The following is a 16385-nucleotide window of genomic DNA, read 5'->3' on the forward strand; positions in this document are numbered from 1 at the left end:
AAACAGATTTTTGAAAATTATTGACTTATATATAGCCTTTCTGTGTTGTCTAAAGGTAAACTGAGGCTGCAGGGGTGCTGCACTCTATGAACCCGAGTCTATTACCGTCATGCAGGTGAATTCAGGGAAGTTCTTGCAAAGCTCCAAGCATCCTGTGAGCATAACACATTACTGAGATCCCTCCGTGTGGGAGGAACACGGTGAGGAACCCATAGTTCTGGGCAGCACCTCTGCCATGAAGTGTTCAGATGCAGACTGCTTCCCTGGGGTCCACCCTCTAGGGTGATGATCTGGGCAACTCTCTTGCCCTGATGGGGTTTTTTTCAGTTTCTTTCTCTTTAAGATAGGAATATTAAGCTTCACTTCCCTTGTGGAATGCATTGACAGAGTGATGAAAATATGCTATTTATTATTGTGTCTGATTGCTGAGAAGTGTGACTGTGCATCGGAAGTGGAAACCTCCTGGCATTTGCAAATCATGAAGACTCATTCCATTGCATAACCACAAAGCAGGTAAATTCTAAATCTAAAGGCAGTAAACTGTATATTGTCTTGCAAAGGTTTTATGATCATCCATGTCTGAAACAAAACTGTTAAAAGCTTTGCAAAATTTAAGGTGGTATTTCCAAAATCATTTTGCTGAACCTTTCTAGGGAAGACAAGTAGATCACAAAGCCATGAGAAAATAAAAATCTCTTTCAAGGAATTTTTTGAAGTCTACCCCAAAAAGTATGCAAAACTTAAAATGAAACTAGACCTTAAGTTTGGGATTTATTATATTTGGTGTTGAATTGTCAGGTACTGAGGACAAATATTTCCTATAGAGGTTGATTACTGTTCACTGGACTTGCATTTATGATTAATAGAAAAATGCAAATAAGATGTATTTGATCCAGTTATTGTAGTCAATAGAACAACACAAATTTAGTGAGTTTGGGGGATTTATTTGCTTTAAAATTTTGTGGTTTGAGTTTTTTGAATGCATAAAAAGCATTATTTTTTTTAAATATTTTGACTAAATTTATTAACCAAATTTTATCTGAGTAAGTTTCACAGTTTGAATACCTACTCAGTTTGATAATTCATGAAACTTGTTGTCCATAAGAGAAACCAAACTAAATCTAAAAATTTCATCAAGCAATGCTTATAGATTATTGCTGTAAATCAGTTTCTTGAGCTGTGGTCTGGAATTTTCAAAGGTCCCGACTGCAAATATTTACATCAGAACGGTGGTTTTGGAGAAGGTATGTGTCAGGAGGAAGAAGATAAAAACCTGAGTGAAAGGTGGGGAGAAGGATGTCTGCAGACACATATATAATAATATGGCAATGGGGTGGTGTTTCACACATTTGCCAGCACAAACTATCATTGTCCCTGCTTGTCACTGCAGGGTGTTCATAAAAATCTCTCTTATTTTCTATGCAGCAGCAAAGGTCAAATACAACTAAAAAGTTGCACACAATAAAATCTGTAAGAGCACTGCTACTTTACACCATGTGGCAAGTCTTCTTATCATGCTGAGGTAGAGACTTATCTACATAATTTTCATTATGTCATATCTTATCCTCATCAGGGGCAGAAACTTTTGCATAAATGAGATTAAAGACAGCTTGGCTCCTAAATCTGGTATTTTTGAGGAAAGAAATAAGCATTTTTCAGCACTGCAATATTTAGCCTCCCATATGAAAGAAATGGCAACTAAGGGACTTTAATCTTCCATGTTTGATTTTAATAATGCAGAAAACTGAGCAGACTCATCAGCTGAAATGCTCAGTAGTGATGCATCTGCTTTCTGCCAGTGGGACATCTGAGCATCCCAGGGCTGCCACAGGAACGCATGCCACAGATCTTCCTTTGTTGGAGGGGAAAACGACCGTAATAGGAACTGGCAGATCTGTGCCAGGGCTGCACTTTAGCTTCACACAGCCATACAGGGCCGTTGTAAAAGTAAGAAGGGCTTGCCACAACACAGAGGCAGTGTTTGTGGATAGGGCAGGAGAATGCACATTAGCCTTTATTCTCTACTTTGTAATTCTTAAGCACCTCTGAGATCCGCAGTTGGACATGCTTGAAGCATGTAAAGAATGACTTACTCTTTTGGCTAGGAAGGTTTTTCTGGATGTTTATTTCCTTTGTGAATAAATCAAAGAAGGTTTTGTCTCACGGCAATTTCCAAAGACAATTTTAGCAAAGCCAGGAAGAGAATAACCAGTCTGATTCCTCCAGGGAAAAAAAAGAAAGTCAATTTTTTTCAGCTTGCCTCTTTCCTATCTCTATATATTGTGATGCTTGTAATTGTGTTAACATCATGTCAGAACATGTCAGAAGAGTTCGTTTTACTAGACTGCATTTTATGAGCTCAGAGCCAAAACTACTGAGCTGTTTCTATACTATTCCCATGCTATTATGACATTTTGTTCAGGTTTAATAAGATTACAGATTATATAAAATGCATTTCAAAGTATCCCAGCTGCACAAGTTGTTCTCCAGTCTGTTAAGTACTGTATGCTAAAGGGTGGGCTTTATTGCAAATGCTTATGCACTATGAGAGTACAGTAATAGTAGGGAGGGGCAATCTGCTGAAATGGCAGTCACATAGTGTGGGACATTTAAAAAGCTGCAAAACTATGTAGCATGGTCTTGCACTCATCTTGGAAAGTATTTTTATTTGCAGAAGTATTAAAGTCATGATAAGGATCAAAATACTCTGAGTAAAAGCTGACTACCTATTTTAGGATTCTGAATTTGCAATAGTACAAAAAATGATTTATAAGTATGGAGGTATAAAACGGCTAATTAAGATGTTTTATGATGTAAATGTTTAGTAAACAGTTTTCTGGAAACAGTTTGTTGAACTCTCATCCTTGTTTAAAATGTAGTTTTTGTTTTTAAATTTGAAGTGCTTTTAATTAATAAAACAAAAAGCAAAGCCCATGAAATAAGCATACAAAAAATTATTAACTGTCTTGTATAATTGCTTTTGAATTAGTTCATAGAGTAGTTCTCAGTCTAGGATTCTTTCAAAGGCAAATTTTCCAAACTTAAACTGTAATTGTCACAACAGCTGTTAAAGAGAGCTGCTTAAATTTGCGCTGCCTTCCTCCCACAGCAAGTTGTTGCACAGCTGAGATGTGTTCTTTAGATATTACTTCCTCTTTGCACTCACAAACTTTAGTCTCGACACAGAGGAGCTGATTAAACCTTACTTCATAGAAGATACAATGTGAGATGGTCAGCTTACTTCAAATAATTCTATTCTGATTTTTTCCACTGTCTTGTATGTGGAAAATGACATCAGTAGAGACAGCACTGAAAAGTTCCATGTGATTATGAATGATCTGCTTTACCAGTTGCAATCTGAATTCCATTGGAATTGTGTAAAGTTCTTGGCAGTGTTTACTGCCTTATCATCTGTAAGCACACCAATGACATGGTAATTAGAAAAATAAATGTGGAAGTTCCTTCCAGATAAACCCTACGGGTTATCGAACCTTTGAGGTTTTACTCTATTCTGCCTTTCAGCCCTCCCCCTAACTCTTGGTATCTTAGCTAAGCTTTGAAAAGTCATTCATTAGCTAGGACTCTATCTGCCTGGACCTACCAGGACAAAGCAAACACTGATAAAGAGAAATCTTGTTTCACGTGTCAGCCAGCCACAGGAGACAGCCAGCATAATTACCATCTGACATGATCACTACCTGCCCCAGAGGGCAATGCCCCCTTACTAGATGAAGACATTTAAGTGTGCAAACAATCACAGTTAAAAACTTTGCAAATTTAGAATTTCAGTTCCCATTAAACATCACAATTACAGTGTCTATGTAAAAACAAAGAATTGTGGCATTACATGGAAAAGCGTGTCCCCTTCATTGCCCCAGTAAGGAATGAGGTATGATATGTGTTTGGGGGAGGGTCGTAATCCTTCCAGACATCTGAGTTTCATCTGTGACTGCATGTCAACAGCAACATCTTCCTGCCAAGCACAATGGAATTTACAAAGTACAAGTGGGTTCTTTGGATTATTATGAAACATAATAAGCAAGTTAGGCATGTCTACCTGGGTGCAATGAAACACAGTGCAGCAGTTTCCTGACCTGCTAAGTGGCACAGCCTTGCTGCCTGGTGCCTATAAAGCATACTACAGGATGCGCATGAGGATGTGCCAAAGGTAACTGATCCTGTGTGTGCATAGCCCTTGTGGCGTCTCTGGAAAACATTCCTCAACAGTACAGTGCTGGCAGAGCTATTGATAACATGTGTACATGTATCTGAAAGATACTGGTATAGCCTTAGATGCTCAGGAATGGGGTCTGCAAAGGCCAGCTTCCAAGGAGGCAAGATAATGTTTACCTACAGGAGCAAGTCTGAAGAAGGGTAAGCCTTAGAGAGCTAAAGCTGGCACTTTCACAATTCAACTGGCATGCAGGGGACCCGTTCCATTTGCTCACTATTCACAACTACAAACACATTCCTGAAGTATGACAGCTAAATCTCCATAAAAAATATTAAGAAATGGTAAAGGAATTATGCTTCTTTTTCAAACCATTACAGTCAATAATGGTGAATTCTAATTTCTGTCCTACCACCTATTTAGTATGAACCACATTTCAGTGAAAAAGATTCCAGGCAACAGCTTTTTTATGCTGTTAAACTTTCAGCGTCACACTCACACCAACTTTCTCTACCGCTTGTGTAATTTTTTCATGCAAACTTGGCAACAATTCCAGGAAGAAATGTAAAGTACTCATTCCAGGGTGAGTACCTTACTGCTTAACAGCTAGGAGGGTTAAATCTAATAGAATCCTGTCTGTCATAGGTGAGAGCTGTAGCTGTTCAGATACTGAATAGAAGACAAATCTTTTTTACACATCTGTTGTGTAACATCTCTCCTGCATATGCTGAGTACACAGTTGCCAAGTGAAGCTTGGAAGCAAGAAAAATTAGCTTGTGAATCCTGGTAAAGCTTAAGTTTTGATCAGTTGCTGAACTGTCCCAAATCATCAAGGTTGAAACACTTCTTAACAGAGCCAGAAGCTCAGCCGTAGGTACATAAAGATCTTTTCAGTTAAATCATATGGTGACTGAGGATTTCCATCTATCTGTAGGTTTGGGTGGCAGCTGAGATAAGTGTAGTCATTCTTGCATGAGAATCTGTGTTCACAGAGGTTAAGATTGTGGTTGAGGACCATTGGAGTGACTCCTTAAGTAAAGCAGGGGATTTCTTGCTCCTGGCAGAAGAGAGTTTGGATCAAGCAAAAAAAAAAAAAAAAAAAAAAAAAAAAACCCAAACAAACAAACAAAAAAAAAAATGCAGGTTAAAGCCAATTCATTCTTAAACAAGCTTAATCACATTTCTGATCAAAAGATTTCTGGGTCAGATTTTGCCTGTGTGAAGCTGTAGAGAGAAATTAGGATGTTATGTATTTCTGGGAAGAAAGGAGGGTTAGGTATGACATGCTGGGTTACCTTTTGATCAGTTTAACAGACATTTGTCACCCTCTTTTGTCTTGTGTTCCTTATTTCCCAAAAGAATTTAGTCTCTTGCCAGTGATAGCATGGGAAACATAATTTTCTACTCTGAAAACACAGTCCAAACTGTTATTCATGATAACATTTAGCCATTCAGAGAGGTGCAGACCATGAAATATTTAAAGATGTTACAACAGAGCCAGTTTTATTTAGATATTTTGCTTATATCATTCAGTCTGTGGTTTTCTAGAAAAGTTTTAATTTATGTTTACCTGTGAACTCAAACAAAAGACTTATAAAGAATTTAAAGAAGGACCTGAGGATTCAACATTGCCCTGCTCATTGGGAGTTAACACTGTGCTAGGTATGTCACTGCCCACTGCCCCAGCTAAGAGGCAGTGAGCACTTTTTTGATTTGGTCAAGTGGGACTGGTCCTGGCTTTCAAGTGAAAGGTGGTAGTAGAGCCTGTCTGGAATTCTGTAGCTGTTTGGGGTAGCAGCTCACTCACATTCAATACTATTTTTGTGGGATATTGACCTCATACCTTTTGTTTCAAGTCTACACTGTAGATATATTTATGCAAAGGTTTTGGGTTGGATAGTGGGGTTTCTTTTAATTGCACACAGAAGTAAAGGAAATGTGTGATAGCTGTGTGCCTTAATTAATGTGGCCAGTTACTTAATCTCATCTGTAGTCCTGCAGGAAAACCAGGCTCATTGCAAGGTAAGGGATAGCACGCTGTGGTACAAAGCCAATGGACATTATCTGCTGCCAGGAGAAGAAAAGCAAGGAGATGTTCCGGTCAGGGCTCTTCTGCTCACTTGCTCTGTGCAGTGGACCTGGCCTCTGCTCAGTAAGAGCAGGCACTTGACAGCCATTGCTGTTCTTGGGCACCCATGCCTGCTTCTTGAGGGTACTCCCTGAGACTGAAAAACACATTTTCAAAGCAAGCTCAATCCATCTCATCACTTAAAATTGAAGCACTAAAACAGAATTTTATATTTTTAAATGAATGGCTATTCCCAAGACTTAGATCCACTACCTTTTGTCATTTGTGATTTATGCTACCCAGTTGAATTCAATGGACCCCGCACAGACATTCAACTAGAGTGAATAAAGCAAGTTTCTCTTGAAGCAGAATTATTTTGCGAGTGTTTGTAGTATATTTCTAAAGTTGTGAGGGTGCAAGTTCTTAAAAAGATCTGTAGTTGGAAAGTCCCACATGTAAAAAGAAGAATTACACAATATTTTTCCAGCAAGTAGTGTTTTCCTTTCTTAGTCTAATCCTCCATAATCCTACTAACAGGAACAAAATATTTCTTCTTTTTATGTTCTTGTGCAGGGCTGTCAGCAGTTGTTGACAAGTTGCAATTTTCTATCAGGCCTCAGTGTTTATACACATGCTCTCACATTCTGAAGAGCAGAATAGATACACAACACATCCAAAAATCTAGTTTGGCATTTTATCCATTTATTTTTTCCCTGCACCATGTGATGTCTGTCCTGTTCTGCTGCCATAATCTGTCATTTTCAGCATTTTCCTGCTTTTTGCAATTCTTTATTCAAGTGATCACTGTTTCTTTCATAAAGTCTCATTGTCATGCTTCATTCAACTTATTGAGCCCTGAAAGTTCCTGTTATTGCATTATCCATATTGTTCTGTGGTATGAAGGTAGTCCATCTTTGTCACAGCTTGTGCTGATGTAGATGTCAGCTGAATGACCATATATTCATTAGAATACTCTTTTCCCAAATTATATTACAGAATAAATTCTAGTGAGCAATTTCATTATCATTTTCTCTGAATTTTTAATATACAAATTAATAAGTTTAAAATTGAATACACTACACCCTTTTAACATGTACATGAGAGAATATTTCAAAAGAAATACTAAAGTTCATATTTATATATGAGTTGTACACCAAATGCTGAATAAACATGTGCTACAGTTCATCCAGATTTTTAAATACAGTTATGACTTCAAGCTTAATCTCACTCACTTTTTGACATTGCTTTTGTTCACTACACTTTTGTTCACTTTTTTGGGAAGTAAGCAAAAAACTATGTTGTCTTTAGCTGCCTGCTGCACTAAACCACATATATCATTTAGCTTTTGTGATCTTTTCACCTATATTAAAGTTTAAATTTCAGAGGTTAATATTTGGAAGAAGAAAATTAATTACCTCTACGGTTAATATTTCTGATTTTAATTCAGTTTATGAAGCACAGAAGCAGATTTAGTAGCAACCACTTGGGGAACTGGAGTCTTTCACAAGGAATCTTGTGTTCCTTGTGTCTGGGAGAGGGTGGGACTTGCCCCTCTCCTATTCACTCTTTTGGTTATGATTACTTGCCAATGGGCAAGTACCCCAAAGATAACCCCAAAGATAGACATGTGTTGTTAATAGCAGAGGCCTGAGGATAGCTTGCTCCCCTACTTAAGCGGTAGCTGCACAAAGTGCTTTCTTTGCTGTTCTCTCTCCTTTTCCCACTTCTGAGGTCCTTCAAGTGTGCTGCACCTTCAGTCTGCCTATTGGAATTCAGAGACAGATGGGTCTGAGAGGGAAATGTTTAAACAGTGCTGGCTCTCAACTTGTGACAAGTGTCAGATTGCAGGAAATGCTTGTTTTCTCTAAAACTGTTTTTGTTTCCTCTACTTTTGTGGATTCTGTCTTCTTTACCTCTCCTTTATTCATAATGTATTATAAGGCAGCAAAGAGCTCTAGCTTGAGTTGATTTGATGTGATGGGAGGCTTCACATGAAACCAAACTCTGTCATAGCTGCCTGTGCAAGTGAGGCTGACTGCTTACAGTTCATGAACCTTTCCTTTTGGTCTCTAATAGTCTTGCAGCACTATTCTATACTAAAATATATCACCGATGCACCTGTTGCATTCCACACCAGCCAATAACAATTGTTTACATTCTTCTTCTGGGGCCACAGCTTCCCAGAAGATGAACAAATCCCAAACAAAGGATTTCTATGAAAAAATGTCAGCGACATCTCATCTTTCTAAATTGTATAAATTAAAAAGAAAAATGCTGATGTGAAATGAACAGGAAATTTCTTCTCCTGTAAGATATACAATACTAACAAATCACTAAAACAATCCTACAATCTAAGAAAATGCAAAAAACAATGCAAAGAGAATTCAAGTCCAAGCAGCTGAGTTTCAGGAACAGTCCATGGGCTGAAGTTGTTCCTCTTGGACATCTGAGAGTCCTTTTTGTTCCTGAAACAGACTTTCTGCAAAAGTCCCATCAATAGTTATCAAAAACCATTGACAGTCATAACACAATTTCAAACAATTTCAAAGAGTTTGAACAATTTTTGGAATGTCCTTTTCTGGCCCTTCAATGCTTCAGTGCTTCAGAGCTGCTGCCTTCTGTTTTCAATCTTTTTTTTTTTTTTTTTTTTTTTTAATGACAGGAAAAGAGCAGCAGCAGAGCAGTGCCAGAGAAGAAAAAGGCCCTGGGGGCCCTGGCCCATGATGGACCAGGAACCCCAAAACTGGCCCACAAAAGGGGAGGCCAGGACCGGCAGGAGAAACGACAACCCCCAGAAACATCAGGAGGCCAAGTGATGGCCTTGGCCCAAACCCATGAAGCAGGCTCTGCATTCCTGCAGGCCTGCACCCTGCTGCCAGTACAATGGCAGCACAGGTGGTGAGATGCTTCCTTTCCCCAAAACCACTGAGGCATGCCAGCAGCAGTGAAATAGAAGCCTTCCCCAGAAATCCCACCTGGCGTCTGGAGATGTTTGTTCCCCACAGCAAACCAGCTTTACTAATATATACTATTCTATACTAAAAGGAATAAGGAGAGAAGTTGCAGAGGCTGCTAAGCTGAGAACAGAATAGGAAAGAATGAATAACAAAGTTCTGTGTCCAGCAGAAAGCAAGGACAAACTCTCCTGTGAGTGGTCAGCAAATCCAAACACTCACAGAAGACCAATCACCGCTGCACCTGTTGCATTCCACCAGCCAATAACAATTGTTTACATTCTTCTTCTGGGGCCACAGCTTCCCAGAAGATGAACAAATCCCAAACAAAGGATTTCTATGAAAAAATCTGTGTCTGTGACACAGCACCAGTCTGATAATTTTTAGTGGCTTTTCCACTGCTAGGGGGTATGTCACAGACAACTTCACTTTTCTTTTTGCACAAAGGAGCTGAAAATCCATCCTATAAAATGGGGCTCACAGAAAAGTGTTTCCATATGCAAAAAAAAAAAAAAGAAGAAATTAAATTTGATTTAAAGCACAGACATGATAGTAAGATTTTGTTTTGGTTTGGGTCCATTTGTCCTATTTCCATTTCTTTCCTTTCTCATGAGGCTGAATGCTGTTCCAGCTATTTATAACATATTTCTTACTGTATGTCCTATGCTGATCAAACTAGTAGATGTTCACCACAGGCCTAAAATAACTTTACATTATAATTTTACTGTTGTATTTTTTGTCTCAGTCACTCAGTCTCTATGGGAGATGGAACTTACCCTTCAGAGAGGACCTCTGAGCATTACAGGCCAAAAAGGATAGCTGGTACACATTAATGCTTCAGTTTGAAGTTCAGTCTGAACTAAAATCTGAGTTCAGCGGTTGCACATTTTTAAAGTGCGCAGAGGTTGAGGGTGATATCCAGGGCAGAGCAGGGTTATGGAAGGGGATTAGGATCAGCTAAGTTTTAAAACTGCTGATCACATTTGGGAGACTAAATGTAATTTGTCCAGCTCCGACAAAAGAAATTAAACAAGATCTTATTTCACTTGAGATAAAACACCCAATTTTAAAATATTGTATTTAATGTTCAATCCTTCTACCAGATATGTCATACCATGTAGTCTCCACATGTATGAATTATACTTTGTATAGTTCCATGGATTTTGTTTCTGTCATGTACTAGTGTTACACTTATTAAGATAATAAAAAGACAGTATCTCCTATTTGCTGTTTTGTTTTGTTTTAGTAATCTGCCTTGCCTTTTCTTATAATCTATTAAGTCTTGAGAATATAGTTTTTTTTCCAACTTGCAAAAGTGATTTTGTTGTCTTCCCCAGTGCAGTCTTTCTTGGGGCCCTGCCTCTTTCATTACTTGTGTCTGTCACAGTGAGGTATACAAGTCAATAAACAGGGCTCCAAGATATGCTGCAATGCAAATAACTGCATAAAAATTAGAAAGTTTATTTATTCTAAAACCTCTCAAAGGAGCTGGACTTTCTCTACATTGCACCTGTTGAAACAAAAATGAATGGCTGTAGGCCTTGCATTTCAGAAATTAATCTCAAATTCAACTTATTTACCTTCTGCTCAGGTTCAACACACTCCATCAGCCATAAAGAACCCTAAGGGATCATGTATCTCTTTTCATAGGAAAAAACAGCTTTCTTCAAAATACACTGATACAGGTTTTTCAAAGATTGCTATGTTTACAAATGTTAATCCTCAGCAAAACTTGATTCCAGCTCTTACTGACCTTGAGATTCTGCCTTCAATTAGTTAAAATTGTAAAAAACTTTGACATTTGCTGATGATTTGCAGAGGAAATGCCTCTCCTATGGGCTGAATGTCTCAGGTTAGCCCTGGCCTGTAGTGGAAACACTTGCACAGTGTTTAGTACCTTCAGTATAGTACCTTCACCATTTAGTATTACTTACATGCATCACCCTTTCTGAAGGGTATGCCCAAGGACAACTGAAAAGCAGTCATAAAATTCTTTGTAAATAGCTTTCGTCTTTTCCATTCTTAAATCTGTCTGTAGAACCGGTGAAACCTGACCTAAGTTAACACTGTGCAAATCTGTGTCTCTCACAAGCAATGTTCAAATGGTTGATTAAAATGTCTCTTTAGTCCATGTAAGAGCCCAGAAATATGAGGCTGTGGCAATAGTGTTCCCATGTGGAAACACCACGTCAGAGGCAGTATCTTGCTCCTGGTGCTCTTTGAAATAGAGGAGAGTAATTGAATTCTGTAACCTCCCAAGGACTGAAGGAGCAGATCCCATTTATTATGTGCCATAAGGAGAAAGGTAATTTTAAGGTACTGCCTGATCTTCCTAACCCATTGCATGCTGCACAGGTGTTAAATGTCCTCTGCTCTGAAACACAGAGAAATGAGCCCGGCTTTACAGAGTAACAATGAAAATAATCCCTCCCCAATAAAACTAAAATATGAAGAAATAAATCTTCTCTCCAGCAGACAGCAGAAACAAATCAATTATGAAACTCACACTGTTAAACAGGTGCCTCCTAAGCTGCTGTTGGACAGAGCTGGCTCTGCTCCTGTGTGTTGGTCCCAGTGCCAGTCTGGGCTGCTGCAAGGGTGGGGCGGCCACCTCAATGGGGCAGAGAAGGTGAGGCCTGAACAGGCAATGAATTCACATGGAAGATGTGGTCTTAATGGTGCTCTGGTTTTGACAGTAATTTCTCAGAGGCAAGAGAGGGAGCTGAGGGAGTCATGATTTTGTTGTTATGCTAGCTGTGATGCTGGCAGGAGAAGCCTGCTCTTTGTGACTCTGCAGGCAAGCAATTTGTCAGGAAGATCCTGAAGAGTGCTGGCAGATGCCTTGTATCCACTGAAATTGCCTGTCATGACAAAGTCTGCACAAATGAAACCACTCGTTTCATCACAGAAAATTATCACAGATAGTGATTATCTTTTGATAATTATTTTAAAAAATTAAAATTTCTTTACAATGCCAAGGTACCTTTATGAAATGCATATCTGAGGTACATTTTCTTCCTTAAATAGACACCTAAATGGTACATAGCTATAGGAGGGAGACCCCATTGCCTCAGAAAACTCAATATAAAATAGCTATAGATAATTCATTGTAGGTACTGTGAGTGAGTAGTGAAACTAACTAGTGGGGGATGAATTTTGTATTTCGTGGTGTGACTGTATAACTCAAACATGAAAGGCATATTTGGATAAAGTGATAAAGGGAAATGGCCTGTGACCCAAATATTATATGATACTTTCTATGCAGACTGAGATCTGCATTTTCAAAATCCTGCATAGCTGCTAAATACTCTAAGGAATAATTCGTGAAGATTGCTGTGGGCTCATAATATTCTCATTCATGTTTATGTTTTCTTAGATTTGTTCTCATTCCAGCATTATTTTTCTCCTCTACCGGGATACCTTTGTTTGCTGCTTCTTCCTTTGATTTGTGATTTGTCTTTCAGTTAATATCTTTAGTATTAGTATCTTTACATCAGCAGCCTTTTTGTGGAGCGCTTTTATCCCACACCTAACCCCACAGTCCCAATTTCCCTGCTGCTATTCTGCTTGCCTTCTGTTGCTTTTCTTTGTTTGCCTAATATTTTTTCTCCTGAAGTGAAAATAATCTTCCCTTTTATACTCCCCAGTGCTGACACTCATACTCACGCCCACAATGATGCTGGCTTACTAGTTCCTGACACCTACTCGTAGAACTTTTGTTCCACACGTCATCTCTCCCCCAAAAAGAGCCTTTGAGACATGCTGTCATCCTCAAATGCACTTGTGTACTGGCGACACCTTGCATTTTACCTGCAGAAACAAATTGTAATTTTCTTGTTTTCCCTTGCTGTCAGAAACTCACCTTCATCTTTTCATGTCCCTTGTGTTCTGGTAGTACTGTTGGTTTTGCTCCAGCTGACCCAAATACTTCAATTCTCTGCCTTCATCTGCTCAGATGTTTCAGTCTGAAAGAGAACTTTGGGCCTCCATCCTCTCTCTACCACAAAACTGCTTTAAGCAGGTCACAGAAGCTTCATATTCTTTTTCCTTTATTTTTTTTCTTTTCCTTTAATAAGCAATTTTTTACATTCTTGAAGGTGTATTGCATATGAACCTCTTTCAATGAGGATTATGAAAATCCTCAAAATGAAAGCAGAAAGGAGCAGTTTTGTTCTTTCATTCCTCAGAACCTTGTGCTCACCTTCAGCTGGGACAGGTTGCTGGGAAAGCCCCTGGTTACACAGCAGAGACTGCAGGGGTCCCACATCAGTGATCTGCCTCAACATGACAAGTTTAAAAAATTAATTGAATTTTTTCTTTTGTATGCTTGCTTCTCACAACATTTTGCCTCTTTCTCAAGTATACTTCACTAACGAAAAGGGTAATCTATTCAGTGACAGTTACAATGATGTTCCACTTGTGCAATTTGTTTCATAGGCACTGTGTGTGGTGGTGTTTTGAGTAGCCGTATTGGAAATATTTTAATTCCCCAAGTTGGGAGTAAAAAGTGCAGGACTCAATGAACAGGGGAAAAATTCAACATTAGAATTTAAATATTTGCGTATGCCTTCTTCAGTGCTTTGGGATGCAAAGAATGGAAATCCACATATATTTGCCTTGCAAATCACATTAGAAAATGGTTGAATATACCCAGCTGGTGAAAGTGCCAGCTCCTGATATTTGACAATGTTCTTGAATCCTACAGGGACTGGGACAATCAGGATTTGCTTTGGTTGTGAGATGCACCTCTGTACTTTTTCAGCAGTGCTGTGGGACTGTGGCACATTGCCAAGGCATGGGCTTTGGGAGAGCCCGAAGCTCTGGGCTGGGAGCATGTTGCACTCTGAGCCTGTGCAGTGACATAAAGGAACCATAATCTCTTCTTCATAAAATATCAGTGTTTTTGCAGACATGTCTCCTAGCTGTGAGAGGCTCCTGTATCAAGGCTGTCAGATATTTTGTGTGATTGGATGGAATGGAATGTGCATCAGGCTGAAACAAAAAAGGACAGTGATGGGGAAGGATTGTACGCTGTCAAACTCTTTGCTGCATTGGATCTTCTTAACAAAGGGAGTTAAACTATCACCAGAAACCAATTTCCTTTCCAAACAGCCCCTAAATGTGGACCAAGCTTTGGCTTCTAAGTGCAGACTTCAGGCCTTTCTTCCTTTACCTTTTACCCCATCTTTATTGCACATTTTTATTTAGAAGTTCTACATGTGACAGGTTGTCTCATGGATAAGTCTTTCATTTAAAAGTTGTTTTCAATGTCTTAAAAGTTGAAATATGGCTCACCAGCTGAAACTTCTAATTTTCTCTGTATGGGCAATGCTATGTTAGGAGCCACCTTCATAATTTGAGGTAGTGTGAAAACTGAAATATGTTACAGATCATGTCAGGGCTGTCAGATTTTGCTCAAACTGATATCATAACCATTGCACTAGAAAAAATGCCATATAACCTGATTGCATAATAATCCTTTTTAAGGGGATTATACTAAAAGGGATTTAATAATATGCGGAATTGAAAACTGTGTGAAATAACCATAGTAAAAGTGCATGAAACTGTAGCATCACCCAAAATATCTCTGTAAAGTCAAAGATAGGCTGAATATGCATGGAAACAGTTTCAAATGAACTTTGAAATTCTAAAGGTGTTCAAATTGTAAACTCAGTGAAACTGAGGGAAGAGGAGAGAGAAGCAAAGGCACAGATTTTACTCACCTGACAGGAACCAAAACAATGTTGTAGACAGTATAACTTATTCTGAGGAAAAAAACAATTTGAAAATCTACTTGCAACCATGAATTGATTTAACTCCAAATTAAATGCCATAATATGGATGCAAAACAGAAAACTCAAACTGATTACTTTAAGATATTAGTGACTTCTTCAGTTTCCCTTCTATATAAAATCTGTTGGCTTTCTAGTCCTTGTAAGGATGGAGATGTCATCTTTTTGGACATGTTATTTCATTAAGGTATGTGGCTTTTTTTTGTTTTAATATACAAGCATGTTCGTCAAAAATATTTTTATTGTACAGAACACAGTATATTTTTCTTACAGATATTTCAATATCTGTCGTACTTAGTTTTGGATTTTCTATTAAATATAGGAGTCATTGTCAGTTTAAGAACCTGTCACTTCACCCTGCATATCCTGCTACTCCTAAATGAAGATTTTATTACATATTATCAAGCTGGCAAATATAAACATGCTTTAATTTTCTTATGTATGCCATAGCAGTGTCAAAATCTAAAATTTCACAAAGACAAATGTTAGTTCAGACGATCAAAACCACCACTGTTAAATACAGGATTTATGATGCCATTGATTAATGAAGTATACACTTCATATATATACACAAAAAGAATTAGGTAAAATAATTAAAAGGAAATCCCCTTTTCTCATAACATAAGTGGAAGGAAAAGGGAAGGGATTCAAAAGAAAAATAATGCATTTCATTAAGGATTTTAATTGCTACATTAAATTACTAAGGTAAGTACCTAATTAAAAATTCCTTTTAAACTTCATCTTCATACTATAAAAAGGCACGTAGAGTAATTATACAGACAGTTTTGATCCTGATATTTCTCTAGTGAGTATCATATGCTTAATCTGAATGCTAGTTAAGCATAAAATGTAATAATAGCTAACAGATCCTTTAGGCATAAACCCTCAACTTTTTGTAAATCTGCATGTATTATTTATTGGATTCTCTTTCTCATTGACACTGATGCTGTGTTGATTATGATTGTCTTGATATTTTACAGACAATCCAGGACAATTTATAATCTTGAACTGAGTAATCTGATGGGTAAGCAGTTCTTCCATCCAAATGTAAACCAATGATTTTAAAGTCTTCATAAATCTTTCAAGAATGCTGGGGTTTTTCAAGCCAAGTACCCATTCTGTGGCTGGATGGCCATGGACAATATATGGAAAAAGTAATTCATGTTGGAAGAGGCCACTGAGGGCACTCCCTGCCTGCTTAAAGTGGAGACAGGCAGTAGGTTGCTCAGGATGTTGTGGAAATGAGTTTCAATTGTCTCTGAGCATAGAAATGCTACAGTCTGTCCTTTTTTGTATACTGGTAGAGTACACATATTTTTCTCCACATCTCGTTGAAATTTCCCTCTTTCCATCATGCATTTGTTGACTCTTGCCCTACCCTGGTGCATGACAGAGGAGAT

The sequence above is a fragment of the Ammospiza caudacuta genome, chromosome Z, assembly GCF_027887145.1.
Source record: "Ammospiza caudacuta isolate bAmmCau1 chromosome Z, bAmmCau1.pri, whole genome shotgun sequence".
Classification (NCBI taxonomy): Eukaryota; Metazoa; Chordata; class Aves; order Passeriformes; family Passerellidae; genus Ammospiza; species Ammospiza caudacuta.